This window comes from Mustela lutreola, chromosome 5 (assembly GCF_030435805.1).
Source record: "Mustela lutreola isolate mMusLut2 chromosome 5, mMusLut2.pri, whole genome shotgun sequence".
In the NCBI taxonomy this organism is placed as follows: domain Eukaryota; kingdom Metazoa; phylum Chordata; class Mammalia; order Carnivora; family Mustelidae; genus Mustela; species Mustela lutreola.
In genome coordinates, this window is record NC_081294.1 from 19,804,577 (window position 1) to 19,810,502 (window position 5,926).

The 5,926-nt window shown below is 32.3% G+C and overlaps 1 pseudogene; it reads left to right on the forward strand.

The window, feature by feature from the left end:
• Nucleotides 1-4,625: 4,625 nt before the first annotated feature.
• Nucleotides 4,626-4,707, forward strand: LOC131832785 (U4 spliceosomal RNA; annotated as a pseudogene).
• Nucleotides 4,708-5,926: the final 1,219 nt, after the last annotated feature.

Here is a 5,926-nt window from a genome sequence, read left to right on the forward strand (position 1 = left end):
AGAACTTGTTTCATTTTCATAATTATCTAGAGTTGACTGATATGTTACTAAAAACTCAGGCATGGTTCATAAACTTGATATATGCATTTATATAATTATGTACTACATATAAAAATAGTGGGAATGCAAGATATGTCTATTTTTAGGGACTTTATATTAAAATTTTCAAACAATTAATATTTCAAGACGTCTCAATCCATTGCTTTTTCCTTCCCCTAGGTAATTGTTTATATTTTTGATATTTAAAATGAAATATCTTTAGGACCTTAAGGGAAAGAAAACCAAGATCATAACAAAAAATTCTATAGGATATAGTGATATATATGTATATGACTACTTAACACATTCTTATTCTCAAATGTATTCTTAAAACTAAAAGTAATTAAGTTTAATGTGAATCATATTTAAGGAGATAGTAGACACTGTTGATACTCAGAAGTATTGTTCACCAGTCTCCGTTTACTGAAATACAATTTATATATTGTATACAATACAAGATATATTTTTTAAAATTTGATTTATTTATTTGACAGAGAGAGAGTATCTGTGTGAAAGAGAGAGAGAGAGCACGAGAAGGGGGATGGTCAGGGAGAAGCAGACTCCCTGCAAAACAGGGAGCTCGATGTGGGACTCCATCCCTGAACTCCAGGATCATGACCTGAGCTGAAGGCAGTCGCTTAACCAACTGAACCACCCAGGTGCCCAATTCAAGATATTTTTAACCTATAAACACCTTGTTTATTTATTGTTAATTTATTATTGAGTTATGGTATAATTTTGAGTATTATTTTTTAAAGTATCTTCAATTTTCTTCTCCTGAGGTTACTGTCAATATTGATGAGAGCATTTAATTCTGAATAGTAAACACATAAATGAATGAATAACCATATTCTGTCCATTTATTTTCAATTATTCTTAATAAAAATAACAAAATTATGATATGTTTCTGGGAGAATTATAACCATAACCTATAGGATTTTAAATTATTTTCCAAATACTCTCTAAAAACTAAACAATTTTCCACTTGATCAAGTAGGTATCTTGATGTTCACCTAATTTTTAAGTGGATATGTAGTTTAAATATTTTATTAATACTTTATTATTTTACTATGCTGTGATAATGCCAACTTTATTAATAATCTAAGGGAAATTATTTTTTAACATAGTCTACAAAACAGTTTAATCTGTTTATTTCACCTGTTAACTTGTGACACTTGTTTGCTCCCTCGTTCGTTTTTTAGTTCCCACATTCACTTCAATTAAAAAAAAAAAAATTGTGCTGAAATGCCTCAGTACAGGCAGATCCCCTTATATCTCTGCACTGAGAAATACAATAGATGAGTGCACTCTTTTGTCTCTTTTGTGTCCTATAAAGATACATATGCTTCTTTCCTTGTTTTGCTCTATTACATCTCAAATTAAATGCTTCATTGTATAAAGAAAAGAATTACTGTGTTAAGCTTGACACAGACATCTTTTCATGCTCTTTCAGGAACTTCCCTGAATCAAGGGACTGACAAAATGCCCTTCCTCAAACTTTCTTCAGCTATCTGAAGCTAACTTATGTCTGATTCCTTTTCCAATGCCCAAAATGAACATTTGTCCCATATAGTTTTCTAAATTTAAAGAAAAGTGTATGTGAATATCTCACCAAATCATTACTTTATTTGCACTATTATAACTCTGAAGTCCATTTTACAAAGTGGCAGTGTAATTATGAAATGCAATGTTCTGCCTGTGTAAAAAGACCTGTAAAAATATAGAATTAAAGTGTATTGCGTTCAGATTAAATACTTACATGTAATTGTTCTTGAGATAATTATTTCTGTATTGTATTTCTTGAGTTTAGAAAGAAAACACAAAAGACATGGGTTATAAATGCATATATTTGTGTAAATTTGTTTATATGCTTATTTTATATATTAATAAAAATAAATACAACACTAGCAACTTCACATTTTTATGTTATTTGTACTTTAACTGTTCAGCTACACCCTAAGCTAAATTTTGTCCTCTATTTATCCATAAATTATTTTGAAGTGAAAATGTTGGTATGCATAAATTATTCCATAGATCTTAATAACAAGATAAAGATAGTAACAACATCAAAAGAATGTTAAAACAGAAATGTTGTTATAATCTGGTGTAAAAGGTTATGAGAATGGCTAAAAAGCAGTTAGGAGGTATGGTTTAAAGTAAGTTGAAAGCCACAGAGATACCTGTATGCTTTGTTTAATTTTAACAAAAATATGAAACTTTTATTGGAAGATTCTGATGTGATGAGTCCCATCTGCTCTTATTTTGTTATATAACAATTTGCATAAAATCTATTAAGTTTTCTCTATTGCATGCTCCAGGAATTTAATAACCCAGAATTATGGATGATATACTGTACTTGGTAACAAATGTTAATAAATAAAAATTGTACTTCAAGATAGAAATGCATATAGAAACTAATATGTAATTTTAGAGAAAATAAAATGATTGCAAATTGTTTTCATCATTTTTAGTAATTAATTTGTTCTAATTAAGAAGGTGTGATTTGTATTTCTATGCTTCTAGTTCTTTGGAGTGTTACAGAAAATGAAGTTTCATCATTAACTTGGTTGCACATAATGGGTATCATAAAATGTGTTTTCTTAGTCTTTTTCTTCTCACTTACTTTCTCTTCTTTATAAAGTAATGAATCCACATGAAATTATGTGTTAGCTGTAAAAATGGAAAGGTTTGCTTAAAATTTTTTGTTATCTGTGCAAACATGGTATTTACAAAGCCTTGGGTACAAGAATGCTATCCCTTTCTGCTCTTTAAGAAAAGTTATTATTCTCTCTTCCAATCTGAATTATTCCTAAGTTTGGCCTCCACTGGAGGAAAGAATACTCAAGACATATTTTCATACCAGAGTAATCTTTTAGCATAATACCTACACTTTAGATACATGGGTTCCATCCCTGTACTCTGCTAAAGCTAAGGTTATCATACAATGCAAATGTATTCAACCTTTCATTAAGGACCTCTATTTAAATTGCAAATGTTTGAAGAGTCTATGCAGGTGTTTCTGTACAAATGGAACATACTACAATACATAAAAAAGAGCTTTGGATCATAGATCCTTATACTCAAATTTGGATTTTAACTCATGTTAGCTGAGGGAACTTAGGCAAAGTTATTCTTTAATGATAAGGGTCTTTCCAGAAATAAGGAAACCCAATAGTAATCACTATAAAGGATTAATGTGTAGATCAAATAAAATAGAAAATATGTTGCCAGTGCCCAGCATGGAAAAATAACAAAAAATGGTAGCATTTTTAAAGCAATTCATTTTTGTGTCTATTTGAAACCATGAAGCAGTCTGTCTTTGTAAACAATAATTTGTGAAAACAAATACACATTATTATAATATTCCCGACACTTTTTATAATTTTACATTTTGTCAAGCAACAGCACAAGTGAGACAATGTAAGTGTGATGTGTGTGCGTGTATTCTCTCCTTTGTATCTGTCAGCCCCATTAACGATAAATAAACATAAGTCTGAGTGACAACAATAATTCATATATTCATGTGGTTTCAAGTCAACCAAAACCTATTATTTTGACCTATTTATCTTTGCCATTATTGTTATTTTAGGAAGGGGCTAAAAGTAATTTAGCTTTTATTCTTAAGGTTTTCTCTTAATTCCCCATGTTTTATTCACTTTGGAACAAAAATTGAGAAAAATGGCCTCGCCAGCCAGACAGCCAACCAATCAACAACTGACTATTGAGTATGTATTATGAGCTGGACACAGATGTGTCCAGCACATAATACCTCCAAGAAATAACAATGAAATAGTCATATTTTCTACATGAAGAGAGTCTCAGTTTAGTCAAATATACACAAGTACAGTGCAGTAAAATGTGTTTCTTATATGGAATATATAAAAGACACTAAATGAGAGTGACCGACCCAATTATTGACTGAGCAGAGATATGATAGTCAACATAATCCTTGAAAATTTTCTGGAAGTATTAATGGGAATTCACATAGTAGGGAAAAAAATATGTCAGTTGTTTGAATAACAACAAAAACAAAAGGCCTAATAGTTTAAAAAAGGATGAGCTTCAAATGATTATAACTCCTAATATCTCTACTCAGTATTTTTCCCAAATAACTTCATATTCCTCCATTATTAATCAGTATAATGTTGTTTAGAGTGATTATTTTAGAGGAAAATTTTAAGATAATAAACCATATATAGTAACTATTATTTGACAAGGTTATCAAAAACTACTAAATATCAAAAGCCCTCCATGTAATATTTGATAATGTTGCTACTGTCTCCCCAATTTATACATAAATATATTTTGGTGAAAGCAGATAACTATTTCTTTGATCTGTGATCATATAACTGATAAATGAATGCAACTATGTTCAAAATAACCTCCAGCTTACTAAAAATTGTACATTTCTGTCTGGTTATACCACTTCTGACTCTTCTCATTTTTAAATCCTTTTATTTTATCCCCCACCCCCGGCCCCATAGAGTAACTAGTTTAGTGGCTTGGACAGAGCTATTTCTCTATATCACACTTACCTCACTCAAAACACATGTAGTGAGTGCCTATTATTGGTTGAATACCCTTCTAGCTTTGCGCAGTGGCAGTATCTTAGCCAATGAGGTTTATCCGAGGCGCGATTATTGCTAATTGAATACCCTTCTAGTCACAGTAGAAAACTAAACCACTCTTGCCTAGAAACCTGTCCAATGTGTAAGATCCATAGACCACAGGTAATTGCAGTGTATAACTTGAACACATGAGTCTAACATGTCTGGAGTATAATTATGATCTTCCTATTTCTGTAAATGAAGTTTAAAATGTTGACACACACTGTCAAAACAAAAATTGCACTGAACAAAGTTCAACATTCAAGGATACTTTCTGCAAGGCTTTTGCAATAGTGAAGAGGGGACAGAACTCATTTTGAATGCAATTCCATTCAGACAAAGGGGGGGGGCAGGTAAACACTGGAGGAAGATAGTAGAAAAGTACTAGAGGACTTCAAAGGGGCAGGGATTCATGGATGGGCTGTGCTAGATGCATTCTGTTCTTCCTGAGTTTGCAAGTTCTTTTTTGTTTGTTTGTTTCTTTATTCATTTGAAACAAAGAGAGACAGAGAGAGAAAAAAAAGGGGAAAAGCTCATGAATAAGGGAGAGAGGCAGAGGGAGAGGGAGAAGCAGACTCCCTGCTGAGCTGGGAGCCCAATATGGGCTCTGTCCCTGGACCCAGAGATCATGACCTGAGCTGAAGGCATAGGTTCAACCATCTGAGCCACCCAGGCACCCCCACAAGTTCTTTCATTTTGATTAGGTAGCTTGCATTTGCTCATTAGTGCTCATCACAGTTAGTCTCTTGCCTTCTTACTGAGACAGGCAGATAGGGGTGCTGTTTTCCTTGATGGTTACATTTTAAAGGAATGGCTCCCAGGAACTTGAGAACATTACTGGGTTGTAAAACTGGTGAGAGGCTTTTTTAGGAGATTTACATCTCAAGGGGGCAGAGAAAGAGTTTACATGTTTTCTAGAGTAAATTCTCTAAGAAAAAAGTCAGGGTCTAGAGTCAGGTAGAAGATTAAAATTTAGTCAAAATGAGGGAAACATTAGGCTTCCTTGGTCACTAAACATGCTGGATTGTCAGGAAGCACATTTTTACATACTGTTTCTTCCTTTTTATCTCCACTGTGTTATTCAAGGCCCTTGGGTACTTAAATCACACTCTGGTCACTTAAGGGTTAGCAAAGTCTTGTTTAATGTATTTTGTTTAGAATGAAAATCATTGCTTCCAAAACTGATATAGGCAACATTTTCAACTAGGAAATCTAATATTTTTTAATAACTAGATTTTTTTCTGCCCTTGAAAAATTCAAAAATCTGTCCTCTTGAGCAT